The sequence below is a fragment of the Schistocerca americana genome, chromosome 6 (assembly GCF_021461395.2).
Source record: "Schistocerca americana isolate TAMUIC-IGC-003095 chromosome 6, iqSchAmer2.1, whole genome shotgun sequence".
NCBI lineage: Eukaryota > Metazoa > Arthropoda > Insecta > Orthoptera > Acrididae > Schistocerca > Schistocerca americana.
Window position 1 is genome coordinate 79,731,578 of NC_060124.1, and position 17,775 is coordinate 79,749,352.

Here is a 17,775-nt window from a genome sequence, read left to right on the forward strand (position 1 = left end):
CGCTGTTAGTAGTAGTTTATCCTGTAGTGAAGTAGAAGTGGATAGTTCCTGAGAATTAGTATGGGTGGAGGTTACACTCGACAACCGGGCTAGGTTAATAGTTGGCTCCTTTTACCGACCTCCCGACTCAGCAGCATTAGTGGCAGAACAACTGAGAGAAAATTTGGAATACATTTCACATAAATTTTCTCAGCATGTTATAGTCTTAGGTGGAGATTTCAATTTACCAGATATAGACTGGGACACTCAGATGTTTAGGACGGGTGGTAGGGACAGAGCATCGAGTGACATTATACTGAGTGCACATCCGAAAATTACCTCGAGCAATTAAACAGAGAACCGACTCGTGGAGATAACATCTTGGACCTACTGATAACAAACAGACCCGAACTTTTCGACTCTGTATGTACAGAACAGGGAATCAGTGATCATAAGGCCGTTGCAGCATCCCTGAATATGGAAGTTAATAGGAATATAAAAAAAGGGAGGAAGGTTTATCTGTTTAGCAAGAGTAATAGAAGGCAGATTTCAGACTACCTAACAGATCAAAACGAAAATTTCTGTTCCGACACTGACAATGTTGAGTATTTATGGAAAAAGTTCAAGGCAATCGTAAAATGCGTTTTAGACAGGTACGTGCCGAGTATAACTGTGAGGGACGGGAAAAACCCACCGTGGTACAACAACAAAGTTGGGAAACTACTGCGAAAGCAAAGAGAGCTCCACTCCAAGTTTAAACGCAGCCAAAACCTCTCAGACAAACAGAAGCTAAACGATGTCAAAGTTAGCGTAACTAGGGCTATGCGTGAAGCGTTCAGTGAATTCGAAAGTAAAATTCTATGTACCGACTTGAGAGAAAATCCTAGGAAGTTCTGGTCTTACGTCAAATCAGTAAGTGGCTCGAAACAGCATATCCAGACACTACGGGATGATGATGGCATTGAAACAGAGGATGACACGCGTAAAGCTGAAATACTAAACACCTTTTTCCAAAGCTGTTTCACAGAGGAAGACCGCACTGCAGTTCCTTCTCTAAATCCTCGCACCAACGAAAAAATGGCTGACATCGAAATAAGTGTCCAAGGAATAGAAAAGCAACTGGAATCACTCAATAGAGGAAAGTCCACTGGACCTGACGGGATACCAATTCGATTCTACACAGAGTACGCGAAAGAACTTGCCCCCCTTCTAACAGCCGTGTACCGCAAGTCTCTAGAGGAACGGAGGGTTCCAAATGATTGGAAAAGAGCACAGATAGTCCCATTCTTCAAGAAGGGTCGTCGAGCAGATGCGCAAAACTATAGACCTATATCTCTGACGTCGATCTGTTGTAGAATTTTAGAACGTTTTTTGCTCGAGTATCATGTCGTTTTTGGAAACCCAGAATCAACTATGTAGGAATCAACATGGATTCCGGAAACAGCGATCGTGTGAGACCCAACTCGCTTTATTTGTTCATGAGACCCAGAAAATATTAGATACAGGGTCCTAGGTAGACGCTATTTTTCTTGACTTCCGGAAGGCGTTCGATACAGTTCCGCACTGTCGCCTGATAAACAAAGTAAGAGCCTACGGAATATCAGACCAGCTGTGTGGCTGGATTGAAGAGTTTTTAGCAAACAGAACACAGCATGTTGTTATCAATGGAGAGACGTCTACAGACGTTAAAGTAACCTCTGGCGTGCCACAGGGGAGTGTTATGGGACCATTGCTTTTCACAATATATATAAATGACCTAGTAGATAGTGTCGGAAGTTCCATGCGGATTTTCGCGGATGATGCTGTAGTATACAGAGAAGTTGCAGCATTAGAAAATTGTAGCGAAATGCAGGAAGATCTGCAGCGGATAGGCACTTGGTGCAGGGAGTGGCAACTGACCCTTAACATAGACAAATGTAATGTATTGCGAATACATAGAAAGAAGGATCCTTTATTGTATGATTATATGATAGCGGAACAAACACTGGTAGCAGTTACTTCTGTAAAATATCTGGGAGTATGCGTGCGGAACGATTTGAAGTGGAATGATCATATAAAATTAATTGTTGGTAAGGCGGGTACCAGGTTGAGATTCATTGGGAGAGTGCTTAGAAAATGTAGTCCGTCAACAAAGGAGGTGGCTTACAAAACACTCGTTCGACGTATACTTGAGTATTGCTCATCAGTGTGGGATCCGTACCAGATCGGTCTGACGGAGGAGATAGAGAAGATCCAAAGAAGAGCGGCGCGTTTCGTCACAGGGTTATTTGGTAACTGTGATAGCGTTACGGAGATGTTTAATAAACTCAAGTGGCAGACTCTGCAAGAGAGGCGCTCTGCATCGCGGTGTAGCTTGCTCGCCAGGTTTCGAGAGGGTGCGTTTCTGGATGAGGTATCGAATATATTGCTTCCCCCTACTAATACCTCCCGAGGAGATCACGAATGTAAAATTAGAGAGATTAGAGCGCGCACAGAGGCTTTCAGACAGTCGTTCTTCCCGCGAACCATACGCGACTGGAACAGGAAAGGGAGGTAATGACAGTGGCACGTAAAGTGCCCTCCGCCACACACCGTTGGGTGGCTTGCGGAGTATAAATGTAGGTGTAGATGTAGATGTAGACTATGAAGTCCGTGGAAACGGTATTTTTCATTGTCCAACGTATCTGCCTTCCTTCTCGTTCCATTGGGGTACGGAAAGCGAGAATAACTACTGCTTAAACGCGTCTGTGCGAAATGTAGTTAGTCTGATGTTATCTTCAAGACTGATAAGGCAGCGGTACGTAGCGGTTTACAGTGTAATCCTAAATTCCTCACTTAACGCTCGTTCTTGAAGCTCTGTAAGTAGGCTTTTGCGGGATGATGGGACTCCTCAAACGCCTGCCAGTCCAGGATTTTCAGATCCTGAGTGATGCCCCCCGTTGATAAAATCTGTCACAATTCCTGCTGCCCTTCTTCCTATTTCGTTAACAGTAAATTAACGAATAAATCAGCAGCATCTGTTCATTTATGTCTCGCCGACTGATGGAGGTAACCCTGCTACACATAGTACATATTTGTCACAAAATTACGTTTATTGTAATATAACGATTAGAGCAGCAAACAGCGTGATAGAACGCTCGTGGTTTTCTGGCAGTCGCCCCCCTCAAATGGTTTCCTTTTCATCGCTTTTCGATGTAAAAGCTCGAGTTATAAAAAGATAGCAACTGAAGAACTGACATGCTAAAAAAGCAAAATTGCTGCTAGTGTTTAGGGGTAAACCCACGGATTACGGTAGTGATTCCTAGGTAGACGCCGTAGCGTAGTGACTTCGGAAACAGATATCTATCACTATATTCTGTGTTATGCAAGAAGAAGATGCATGCAATGAAATGTGAAGTCATGTTCGAGAACTTGGTAAAATATGTTCCCAAGCTAAAGGTGATCATATTATTCTACAGTTCAAGACCCAAATACAACGTGATGGGGGGGCGGGGGGGGGGGGGAGGAGATCTATAAGGAATATTACCTGGAAACAGCTACACATCTCCCGGAAAATGAGTTAAGGATTGAATTTGGCCTCAGAAACAGACAGTAACTGGAACAATAACCTTATAAGCGCCAGCCTGTTATGTTTGTTTCCAGATATACTGACCCGTCAGTGCTGTGAGATTTATACTATACTGGATGTTCCACAAGTTTCAGGGATTTATTCTTGACATTAAAACATTACAAAAAGTTCATATGGACATGTGTCCGACAATCCTTCGATAGGGAGGTATGAAAGGATGTATCATTCACGGTACGTAAATGGTACATTTACCAAACATATTTACATATACAAAAAGTGATCGAAATGACCACTTCCGTACATTCCCTGAGCCTTCATTCCATTCTTTGCCGTACGTTGAGGAAAACTCCTGGTGTGTTCCGCATTTAGTGAGATTCATTAGCATACGCTTCCGCAGAACATCGACATTGTGCACAGACGTTGAATGCATCAAGGATTTTAAATGTCCTCAAAGGAGAAACGCCTTTGTATTCAAATCTGGCCCTGTGGCAAGCCATGCAGTGTATTCCCCTGGACCAGTTCACTAGTTCGGAAACAGGTTGTCGAGTTGCTGGTAAACTATCCGTGTAAAGTGCGCTGTAGCACCGTCCTCCATAAACCACATTCGTTGGACGAAATCTAGAGGTACATCACCAAGTAACTGAAGCAACTCATGTGTGACAAACTGCAGGTTCGTTTGACCAGTAACACGTTCCCGAAAGAAGTTGGGGCCAGTGAGATGACCGTAAGTGTTTCCATCCCACACGCTGAGGCTGAACCTCGGTTGATGTCTGTCTTGCGGCTCTTCACGTGGGTTTTTATAAGCCCAGATGTGATTGTTACGATGACGTGAAAAGTCAGCCTCATCAGTGAATAAGACACACGTTGTAACGCTGCCCTAACAGTCGTTGGCAGACAGTTATTCTTGGCTGAAAGTTTGCATTATTTAACCCTTGCATCTGTTGAAGTTGATACGAATATGGAAGATTTTCATGCAGAATGTTCCAGACCCTCATGTGGTTACGTCCTCCCCTCTCGTAATTCTCCTTGTACTAGTTGATGAAATTTCATCCACAGTACGAAGAACGTCTTCTTCGAAGTCAGACATTCGTACATCTTGAGGTGTCCCACCATCTACAACTCTCTTCTCAAATAAGCCTGTCTCTCGCTAGCGTTGGTGAAGTCGTACAACGTGCCTGTACGAGGTAACTGCCTCCCAGGGTAACGTTAAGCATACAGTTTACGCCCTGCGTCCGCATTCCCGTCTGCTAGCCCGTACATGTAGTGCGTATCCGTCATTCCTGTGATGAAAATCAGTCTAAAACAGAACAAATGACTATCAGACGAAACCGAATGAATGCCCTGAGTAACTGTAAACCAGAGAGAGTGAGGGAGGGAACATGCACATTTGAGGAAAATTACGCAACAAGGAGTCACTTCGGGGAATTCCTTTCATAACTCTGTAAGGACGATTTTCGGACCCGTGTCCATAAAAGCTTTCTGTAAGGTTTTGCTATCGATAATAAATCCTGAAGTGGTTTTATACATCCTAAATGGTACGTTATCGATAATAATTCTGCTTAACTTACCGTATTCGACAGTATCGTTCATCTTACAAGCGTATTTTCGTATTCGAATTTTCACTCAAGTAACTGGCTACAATGACAGATACATATCCTAAAAAAACTATATTTCTCTAAATCAACCGAAAGAAAGAAATGATACAAAAAGCAAGGGCGAAGAAGATGTCGACGATATGGCTCGTAATGTAGTAAAGTGTCGTGAGTGCTTGATCGATATAACAGTAACTAGACCGTAAGACAAAAAGACGACGCAGTACTAAGGAATTATCCCACTGAAATGGAAATCGATAGCTGTGATGCACATGTACAGACATATAAATGATCAGAATTTCAGAAAAACTGGACTACTTATTCACAGAAAGAGCTTCACAAATTGAGCAAGTAAATAGCGCGGTGGTCCACCTCTGGCCCTTATGTAAACAGTTATTCTGCTTAGCACCGTTTGACAGAGTTGTTAGATACCGTACCAAATTCTGTCCATTGGCACGTTATATCACCAAAATCCCGAGCTCGTTGGAGGGCCGTGCCCATAATGTTCCACTGTTAGGAAGAGATGCGACGACCTTCCTGGCCCTGTTAGGGTTTGGCAAGCACGAAGACAAACAGTAGAAATAACTAATGTTAAGCCGTCATGCAACTGAAACTTCCTGGCAAATTAAAACTGTGTGCCGGACCGAGACTCGATCTCGGGACCCTTGCCTTTCGCGGGCTCACGGCCCGTCCGCACAGCTTTACTTCCGCCAGTACCTCGTCTCCTACCTTCCAAACTTTACAGAAGCACTATTGAGGATATTCAGCCCAGTTGTCAATCGTGTAATTATTGCCACAACATGTTTCTGTACAACATTATCGCGTTTTCAAACGCGAAAAACATGGAAACCAGGTAAAAGAATCCCCTTATACTGACGGACATACATGGCAATAATCACACGGTTGACAAATGAGCTGGATATCCTCGGTAGTAACTCTCGGCGTATGCGGCGGACATTATCTTGCTGAAATGTAATCCCAGGATGCGTTGCCATGAAGGAAAACAAAGCGGGCCGTTGAATATCGTCGGCGTAAAATTTTACTGTAGGTAGCCCCGTGTGACAACCAAAGGGGTCCTTGTATGAAACAAAATGGCACCCCAGGCCATCACTCCTGCTTGTCGGGCCGTATGGCGGGTGAATAATAAGCGGTTGTAAAAACACACTTGACCTCTTAGCAACAAATAATCCTGATTTAATGACGAGCATCAAAACCGATACAGAGATTAGTGAACACAGGGTTGTCGTAGCAAGATTGAATATTGTAATCCCCAAATCCTCGAAAAATAAGCGAAAAATATACCTATCCAAAACAGATAAAAATTCATTTGACGCTTTCCTGAGAGACAATCTCCACTCATTTCAAATTAATAATATAAGTGTAGACCAGATGTGGCTTGAATTCAAAGAAATAGTATCGGCAGCAATTGAGAGAGCCGAGCGGTCTCAGGCTCTGCAGTCACGGACTGTGCGGCTGATCCCGGCGGAGGTTCGAGTCCTCCCTCGGGCATGGGTGTGTGTGTTTGTCCTTAGGATAATTCAGGTTAAGTAGTGTGTAAGCTTAGGGACTGATGACCTTAGCATTTAAGATTTCACACACATTTGAACATTTTTTGAGCAATTGAGAGATTTATACCAAATAAATTAACAAACGACGGAGCTGGTCCTCCTTGGTACACAAAACGGGTTAGAACACTGTTGCAGGAACAAAGAAACAAACATGCCAAATTTAAACAGACGCAAAATCCCCAAGTATGGTGATCCTTTACAGAAACTCGAAATTTAGCGCGGACTTAAATGCGATACGCCTATAACAGTTTCTACAACGAAACTTTGTCTGGAAACCTGGCAGAAAATCCGAAGAGATTCTGGTCGTATGTGAAGAATGTTAGCGGCAAGAAACAATCAATGCCTTCTCTGTGCAGAATTCGAATCGAAAACGGCTCCCAACGTCAGTAACGTAGAAGTAAATATCCTCGGAGTAATGAAGCAACTTAAATCACTTAATAAAAGCAAGTCTTCTGGCCCAGACTGTATACCAATTAGGTTCCTTTCGAAGTATCCTGATGCATTAGCTCCATACTTAACAATCATATACAACCGTTCGCTAAACGAAAGATCCGTACCCAAACACTGGAAGTTGCACAGGCCACCCCAATATTGAAGAAAGGTAGTAGCAGTAATCCACTAAATTACAGGCCCATATCGTTAACGTCGATATGCTGCAGGATTTTAGAACATATATTGTGTTCGAACATTATGAATGACCTCGAAGGAAACGATCTATTGACACACAGTCAACATGGGTTTAGATAACATCGTTCCTGTGAAACACAACTAGCTCTTTATTCACATGAAGTGTTGAGTGGTATTGACAAGGGATTTCAAATCGATTCCGTATTTCAGGATTTCCGGAAGGATTTTGACACTGTACCACACAAGTGGCTTGTAGTGAAATTGCGTGCTTATGGAATATCGTCTCAGTTATGTGACTGGATTTGCGCTTTCCTGTCAGAGAGGTCATAGTTCGTAGTAATTGACGGAAAGTCATCGAGTAAAGCACAAGTGATTTCTGGCGTTCCCCAAGGTAGTGTTATAGGCCCTTTGCTGTTCCTTATCTATATAAACGATTTGGGAGACAATCTGGGCAGCCGTCGTAGGTTGTTTGCAGATGACGCTGTCGTTTATCGAGTAATAAAGTCATCAGAAGATCAAAACAAACTGCAAAACTATTTAGAAAAGATATCTGAATGGTGCGAAAAGTGGCAGTTGACCCTAAATAACGAAAAGTGCGAGATCATCCACATGAGTGCTAAAACGAACTCGTTAAACTTCGGTTACACGATAAATCAGTCTAGTCTGAAAGCCGTAAATTCAACTAAATACCTAGGTATTACAAATACGAACAATTGAAATTGAAAGGGTCAAATGGTTCAAATGGCTCTGAGCACTATGGGACTTAACTTCTGAGGTCATCAGTCCCCTAGAACTTAGAACTAGTTAAACCTAACTAACCTAAGGACATCACACACATCCATGCCCGAGGCAGGATTCGAGCCTGCGACCGTAGCGGTCACGCGATTCCAGACTGTAGCGCCTATAACCGCACGGCCACTCCGGCCGGCGAAATTGAAAGGAACACAAATAAAATGTTGTGGGGAAGGCTAACCAAAGACTACGTTATATTGGCAGGACACTTAGAAAATGTAACAGATCTACTAAGGAGACTGCCTACACAGTGCTTGCTTGTTCGTCCTCTTTTAGAATAATGCTGCGCGGTGTGGAATCCTTACCAGATAGGACTGACGGAGTACATCGAAAAAGTTCAGAGAAAGGCAGCACGTTTTGTATTATCGCGAAATATGGGAGAGAGTGTCACAGAAATGATACAGGAAATCATTAACAGAAAGGCGTTTTTCGTTGCGACGGAATCTTCTCACGAAATACCAATCACCAACTTTCTCCTCCGAACGCGAAAATATTTTGTTGACACCGACCTACATTGGGAGGAAAGATCACCACGATAAAATAAGGGAAATCAGAGCTCGTACGGAAAGATATAGGTGTTCATTCTTTCCGCGCGCTTTACGACATTGGAATAATAGAGCATTGTGAAGGTGTTCGATGAACCCTCTGCCAGGCACTTAAATGTGATTTGCAATCCATGTAGATGTAGATGTAGGGGTAGATGACAGTCAGGTTAATATCCCACCCTTGTCTGGGGCGACTCCAGACACGTCTTCGGCCTGGAATCTCATTGAGTGGGGTAGAAATTGTCTTAAGTGGCGAGTCTCGCTTCGAACTGAGCCCCGATAACCAGCGAAGACTTATCTGGAGCCGCGACGCACTGTTGTGGGATACCAACCCGACTGTCAGCCAGCCCGACTAGCAGGAGTGATGGTCTGGGGTGCCATTTTGTTTCATAGCAGGACCCCTTTAGTTGTCATCCGGGTAACCCTTACAGCACAGCGGTACGTGACGATATTCTACCGCCCGTTTTGTTGCCTTCTTGACAAGCCGTCCTGGGCTTACATTTCAGCAAGATAATGCCCGTCCACACACGGCGAGAGTTTCTACTGCTTGTCTTCGTGCTTGCCAAACCCTACCTTGGCGAGTAAGGTCGCCGTATCTCTCCCCAACTGAGAACGTTTGAAGCATTATGGCCAGGGCCCTCCAACTAGCAACGAAGTTTGGCGATTAACACGCCAATTGGACAGGATTTGGCGCGATACCCCTGAAGGGGACAGCTAACGAATCAATCAATACCAAGCCGAATAACAGCTTTTAGAAGGGCAAGAGGTGGACCAACGCTGTATTGACTAGTTCAATTTTTGAAGTTCTCTTTCTTGAATAAATCATCCAAGTTTTCTGAAGTTGTAATCATTTGTTTGTCTGTACATGTGCATTACATCTGCCGATTTCCGTTCCATTCGGATAATTCCTTCGTGGTAAGTAAGTGAAGAGAGATACTGGATATTTCTCTGCGCCGTGCCCGGACTTCTGCAGAACCAAAAGCGGGCTGGAGGGGAGGATGTGGGCCGGACGGACTATATGCGAGGCGGCGTGCTCTTCGGACTGTGTCTGGCGGCGTTTCGGTTTTTGGCGAATACGAGTTAGCAGCAACCTTACAGATAAGTCTGAGGAAATAGGTGCAGCACTTGAGACTGGCTTCCAGCGTTGTGCAACTGTGCGAGCCAGTCGTGTACGTTTTGAGATGTCACTTACCCATCTCCCATCAGGTCGAGGTTTAGAACTTTGATCGTTTTTTTTTAATACAGCAGGTGACTTCCTCAGTCCAGCCTTCCTATATGTATCACACGCTACCATTTCATTTCCATGGGAATCGTAACTACTTGCACTATTCCAATCTGTCTCCTGATTCATTAATTTCGCTATCTCCCCTTTTTATTCTAAATAGTCGCCTCTCCATTGCTCTCAGTTCCACAGGTCAAACCTGGGCACACACGCTCATTGTAATGTTTTCTTTTTAGAGACGCCGAAAGCTCAATTTTGGAAATTGCGGGTCCCATTTACTCACCATTCAGTTCAAGTCGTCTTCACCTGCATACAACGGCATTAATGTTTTGTGTGACTTGGCTCGTACTATTATAATTTCAATGATTGTATATAATATTAGTGGTTCTCACGCCAACTTCCAATCTTAACTCGTTAAATTGTTCGATTACATATTGAGGCTATTCCGAATACAGAAAACTGCGCAGAGCGAAAGTTACTCATTTATGTTCAGTTAAGATCGTTTCCTTTATTCGTTTTTCGGTTTAAGCATACGAAAACTTCAGTTGACACTGCTTCAGAGACTTTCTCAAAATGCATCAATCCTTCACAAAGTGCTGATTGAGTATGAAAAGAATATAATACGCAACCTTCTGCAGAGGCACCATGAACGCCATTTCCACTTTTACTTCGTTCTTATGGCCTTATATTCGGTTTTAAAAATTGGCAAGTAAAACAGATTTGTCACTCCTACTGATTTGTGGTTAACTTCAAATAAACTCGCAGCTCAAACGTTCCAGAAATACCAAAACATTCATCGCTTATTTAATAATATTATTATGATTGAAACTGAAATTACGTAATCTGGTGTTAGCACAACATTTGTGTAATTTACACCACAGACAGACAGCTGTCAATACGTTTAACGAATTGGCTGGGGATACGTTTCACGAATTGGCTGGGGAGAAATTCATCTAATGAATTATGTAACTGGGTCTCTTTCTACTTTTTACTTCGTGCCGTGGCAATTAATAAAACAGTGACAGGCAGAGTATCTGCGTTAATTTGTAGGCAGTAATAGATACACGTGAACTTATCGTGGTAAATCTGTTAAGTATATTGTGTACGGGAAAAGGCAATGTCAACGGATGTACGAATTAAGTAAATACCAATGAAATATTTATGGTAAGAAATAATTTCCGGACACGGATTCCTTATTAAAGCTATATCTACTAATCCTCTCTAGAACCCATACACCTATGTAAGATGAATTGTGGAACACCCTGTAAGTACACATAATCTGCTGATGTAGCATAACGCACAGCGCGCTAATTTGGAGGCAGAAATCTGGGCCAGACCGGCATCGAATTGGCGCGACATATGAAACACCGTAATCCGGTGCACTGGGCAGCCTGAGTGTGATTTTTCAGATGGTTTTCCACGCTCGTTTAGGCTAATGCTGGCCTCATAGATGGCTTCCCTCCCACAGGTTGCTTTGACGATTTTGGCGTCAGGAAAGGCATCTGAACACGAAGTTAAATAAGGTAATAAAAAATTTGCCAAGTATGTAAATGCGGAGGGCGTACTAGACGGAAAAGAAAAGAAGTGATCAATTATCTTCCTTAAAAAAAATAAAAGAGACAAAATCGAGCTGCTGTAAGTGAAATATCTTAAAAAGAAGTGGCAGTTATGTAGACAGCGCAGTTTAATTAGATGTTTATTTGTTCGTTTACTGTCCACATAACAATAATTTTTCGGACATTGTCATAGATTTTAGTTCACATATACAAAGGTTTAGTTAACATTCATAAGCACATATATTGATATAAATAGTGAAGGTCAGAAATTATCATTTTTTTGCACCAAAAGCAAACTTATGCTGTAGATGTGGTGTCACCGCCAGACACCACACTTGCTAGGTGGTAGCCTTTAAATCGGCCGCGGTCCATTAGTATACGCCGGACCCGCGTGTCGCCACTGTCAGTAATTGCAGACCGAGCGCGACCACACGGCAGGTCTAGAGAGACGTCCTGGCACTCGCCCCAGTTGTACAGCCGACTTTGCTAGCGAAGCTACACTGACCGATACGCTCTCATTTGCCGAGATGATAGTTGGCATAGCCTTCAGCTACGTCAATTGCTACGACCTAGCAAGGCGCCATAATCCTTTGCTATATATATATTGTGGTTATAACATGTACCGTCAAGAGAGATGTTCTACAATTGTGGATTAAAGTTAAGTATTATATCAACTACGTACTTTATTTGCTACTATTAATTCCCTTAACTGTTCCAGACCTTCGCGCCAGTCAGCGTGTAATTAAACGCGTGCATTTCGGCCTCCTCTAGAAACACAGTGTTGGCTCTTCTGCCAACACTACAGTAGACACGGTTTTACAGCGAGACTTCACAACATTGATATAGTGTGTGAAGATTAGAAATTATCATTTTTGTGTTGCAAAAACAAACTTATGCTATACACATTGTTTTACAAAGGGATATTGTAAATTGAAATCTTCTACCGAATAACAGCTTTTCTCTATTAATAAATGTGTAAGTTTATTCTTGAAAGTGTTTAAATCAGGTCAGATGGAAGTCTTGTTATAAAAGATGGTTTCTATTGTATGTGGACTGTGGTCTGCAGCTTTCTCTCTTTTTTTTGTTTTTTTTCTGGATTTTATTTCACAAACATCATTGCCTGCAGCCGTGGTTAGCATTTTATATTTTCTGAAGGTTTCTCTACAAGGCTCTCTCCTGTTTACCTTAGCTACCACTCTTACTGCCTTTTCTGTAAACTGTAGATTCTGTCTGTATAGACAGCTGGCGCCCCACCCCATATCTCAATACCACACTGAAAATGTGGATGTGTCACTGAGAAATAGATTTGCCTCAAGCTATCATGGTCCAGGAAGACTGAGACCCTTTCAGTAAATACACATCTATGCTGATTTTCTTACGCATATAGTCTATATATTCTTTCCGCGGCAGGTGTTCGTCAACAATTGTACCCAAAAATTTGTGTTTGTTTGTGTAGCTAAGTGGCAATGGAGGGGTAAAATAGACTTCTATTGATGTTCTGATTATAGCTAAGCATAAACTGCATTGTCACTATCTTCTCTTTATTTACGAGTAGCTTACTTTGCAGTAAGATAATTTGACAGAAAATTGTGATTGATCTCATTACAGTTTGTAGTAGTTTGCATATCATGGCTAGAGATGACAAAAGATGTGTCATCAGCATAGTTTACAACCTTACAGTTTTGGGGTTCAGTCAAATCGTTACATACGCAAGAAACAGAAAAGGTGCCAGTATACTTCCTTGGGGCACACCACACTGAAGTATCTTGTGGGTTGATTTGGTTGTTATGAACTCCGGTAGGTAAGTAGTTGTGAGGTAACCTCTCTCATCCCATATGCGTCTAACTTACGCAAAGAATTGTATGACTCTGTGTATCAGAAGAGTCACTCATATACAGCAAGGTGCATTTAGCTTGTCTCCTTCATCTAACGTTTTTAATATTTCATGTATAAAGGTTGCTAATGCTGTTACAGTAGATAGTCCTTTTCTAAAACCATGTTGTACATTGTTAAATAGATTATGTTTGATGAAATATGCCTCAAATTGAATTAATATTACTTTTTCTAATAATTTCCAAAGCTCTGGAGTTAATCATATTGCCTGTAGTTTTTCATGTCACTTTTTATTCCCTTCTTATACACCGACAGGATATCAGTGATTTTCAAAAGATGCGGGAATTCTCCATGGCAGAGGGAGATATTCATTAGATGTGTCCGAGGCTTCACTAATTGTCCTCTGTATTCCGTTAGCAGCTTAGGTGAAATGTCATCCAAGCCACAAAGACATTTTAGCTTGAAATTTTGAAATGATAGCTAGGAGGTCCCTATCAGTAATGCCATAGATGAAAAAAGATTGGCTAGTTTTTGTAACATATAAATTGGGTGCCCAGTCATTTGTTTCATTTGTGCCAGTTGTATTAAACGTCTGCATGAATTTCTCACGCACTTCTTTTGGGTCATTTATTATATCGTCATTTTCTTTTATGTTGTGGTAGTTTGTTCATGAGATGTTTCCCACATTATTTATACATTATCTGCCATGCTGCTTTACTAACTCAGATTTAGTTGCTTATTTGATAAGCATATTTATGAGCTTTAAAGTGAGTCCAGGAATCTCTGTATTTTTTTCTGAGCAGTTTGTATTTTGTTAAATAATATTGTAATTTAGTGCCTCTAAAAAGTATGTAACAGTCTTCCATGCTCTCTCTCAGTTCAACCCTTTCTGGAGGAAATTCTCACCTCTGCGATTAATAACTTTACTTGTTTTTCTAAAGGGCATGTTTTACTTAAAATTTTATTGAATAGTTTACACAAATTTTCCCATTTATCATTCAGATTTGTTGCATTGTAAATTGGCTCCCATTTTTCCTTGCACAATCCCCTCGTAAGTTACTATAATTACACTTTCTTTTATACATAAACGTATCACTTATAGTCATATCTACATTCCCTACATCAGTTTATATAGTAAAGACTCTGTGGTCAGATATGCCGTTTTCTACAGTGGTTATGTTTATGTGAGGTTGTGGTCAATGTCTGCCTGTCTTTCTACAGTAATTCCTGTAGGTTCTAAGTTTATGTGATAATAGTTATAATACTGAAATTGGTCAACATACCGCAAATAATTATTGCTATTATTTAAAGAGCCTATGTTGATGTCTCCAACAAACAGCACATGTTTTTTTAATGCTGATGTCTTCTCCAGCAGGTCCTCCAGGCAATTGAAAAACTCTTCAATACCGCACTCTGGTGACCTTTACAGAGCTTCCATAATCAGGCTGTTGTTCCCTAGTTTTAAAATTATTGCTGTAAACTCAAGTACCATTTATTTATTCAGATCATCAATCCATTTGACTTTTTCACATAGAATGTTAGATTAGATTAGATTAGATTAGTTTTCGTTCCATAGATCCGTGCTGAGGAGATCCTTGTGGATGTGGAACATGTCAATTTTTATTTTCTTTAAGCTGAAATAACAATACTAATAGTATGAATATATACAATACATCATTTGTTTCTATTAAAAAATTCGTCAATGGATTAGAAGGAGTTGGCCACTAGTAAGTCTTTCAGGCTCCTTTTAAACTGATCTTTATTTGTAACTAAAATTTTATGTTTACTGGCGAATTATTGAAGATGAGTGTTCCTGAGTAGTGGACCCCTTTTTGAACTAAAGTAAGTGCTTTTAAGTCCTTGTGCAGATCATTTTTGTTCCTGGTATTGTATGTATGAACTGAGCTGTTGGTTGGAAAAAGAGATATATTATTCAGGACAAATTTCATTAATGAGTAAATATACTGAGAGGCAGTAGTTAGTATACCCAGTTCTTTGAAGAGGTTTCTACAGGACGTCCATGAATTTACTCCACAAATAATACGTATTACACGCTTTTGGACCCCGAAAATTTTTGTTTGACTTGAAGAGTTACCCCAAAATATTATACCATATGACGTTATGTAATGAAAGTAGGCAAAGTATGCAACCTTTTTCATTTTTATGTCGCCTATGTCTGCTAACACTCGAATTGCAAATACAGATTTGTCAAGGCGTTTCTGCAGTTCTGTGGTGTGCTCTTCCCAACTGAATTTATTATCAAGTTGTAATCCCAGGAATTTAAGACTTTCAACCTCTTCTATCTGCTCTTCTTCGTATTTTATGCATATGCTGGGTGGAAACCTCTTACAGGTTCTGAATTGCATATAGTGAGTCTTTTCAAAGTTTAATGTCAGTGAGTTGGCTTGAAACCATTTATTAATATCCATGAAAATATCATTAGCAGATCTTTCTAGAACTACACTTGACATACTATTTATTGCAATACTTGTGTCATCTGCAAACAAAACGAACTCTGCTTCTGGCAGTGTAACTGATGAGAGATCATTAATGTACACAAGAAAAAGCAATGGCCCTAAGATGGATGCTTGTGGGACACCACATGTAATTTCTTCCCATTCTGATGATGACTGATAACTTAATTCACTAGTCCCTTGCACTGACACCCTTTGTTTCCTGTTAGTGAGGTATGACTTGAACCATTTTGCAGCACTGCCCGTGACACCATAGAATTATAATTTATTTAAAAGGATGTTGTGGTTCACACAATCAAATGCCTTTGACAAATCATAGAAAATACCTACTGCTTGTAATTTGTTATTTAATGAATTAAGTACATTTTCACTGTAGGTGTAAATAGCCTTCTCGATATCAGAACCCTTCAGAAATCCAAACTGTGTTCTTGATAATATGTTATTTGTGGCCAGATGGTTGAGCAGCTGCCTGTACATTACTTTTTCTAAAATTTTTGAGAATGGTGGCAAAAGTGAAATTGGTCTATCGTTTGATGGTATCTCTTTATCCCCTTTCTTGAATAGAGGCTTAACATCTGCATATTTTAGCCAGTCAGGAAATGTCCCAGTTATAATTGACTGGTAACACAAGCAACTTAGAATTGTACTAAACTCACAAGAAAATGCCTTAATTAACTTTGTTGATATTTCATTGTACCCACTAGAATGCTTTGTTTTTAAAGATTTTATTATGGACGTTATTTCTTTTGGTGAAGTGAGTGATATATTCATGTCCTTGAAGCTATTTGTGAAGGCTAGTTTCAGATATTCAAGGGCATTATTTACTGATCCCATTCTATCAGTAACGGATATAAAGTACTTGTTAAATAGATTTGCCACACTATGCCCATCAGTTACTAATGTGTCATCTACCCTTAGTGCTATTTGCTTCTGTTCCTTTCTGGTTCTGCCAGTCTGCTCTTTCACTATATCCCATATTGTTTTTATTTTCTTCCCTGACATTGCTATCTTCTTCTCGTAGTGCATTTGTTTAGACGTCTGAATTACTTTTTTTAATGTTTTACAGTATTCCTTGTACACTCCTGGAAATTGAAATAAGAACACCGTGAATTCATTGTCCCAGGAAGGGGAAACTTTATTGACACATTCCTGGGGTCAGATACATCACATGATCACACTGACAGAACCACAGGCACATACACACAGGCAACAGAGCATGCACAATGTCGGCACTAGTACAGTGTATATCCACCTTTCGCAGCAATGCAGGCTGCTATTCTCCCATGGAGACGATCGTAGAGATGCTGGATGTAGTCCTGTGGAACGGCATGCCATGCCATTTCCACCTGGCGCCTCAGTTGGACCAGCGTTCGTGCTGGACGTGCAGACCGCGTGAGACGACGCTTCATCCAGTCCCAAACATGCTCAATGGGGGACAGATCCGGAGATCTTGCTGGCCAGGGTAGTTGACTTACACCTTCTAGAGCACGTTGGGTGGCACGGGATACATGCGGACGTGCATTGTCCTGTTGGAACAGCAAGTTCCCTTGCCGGTCTAGGAATGGTAGAACGATGGGTTCGATGACGGTTTGGATGTACCGTGCACTATTCAGTGTCCCCTCTACGATCACCAGTGGTGTACGGCCAGTGTATGAGATCGCTCCCCGCACCATGCTGCCGGGTGTTGGCCCTGTGTGCCTCGGTCGTATGCAGTCCTGATTGTGGCGCTCACCTGCACGGCGCCAAACACGCATACGACCATCATTGGCACCAAGGCAGAAGCGACTCTCATCGCTGAAGACGACACGTCTCCATTCGTCCCTCCATTCACGCCTGTCGCGACACCATTGGAGGCGGGCTGCACGATGTTGGGGCGTGAGCGGAAGACGGCCTAACGGTGTGCGAGACCGTAGCCCAGCTTCATGGAGACGGTTTCGAATGGTCCTCGCCGATACCCCAGAAGCAACAGTGTCCCTAATTTGCTGGGAAGTGGCGGTGCGGTCCCCTACGGCACTGCGTAGGATCCTACGGTCTTGGCGT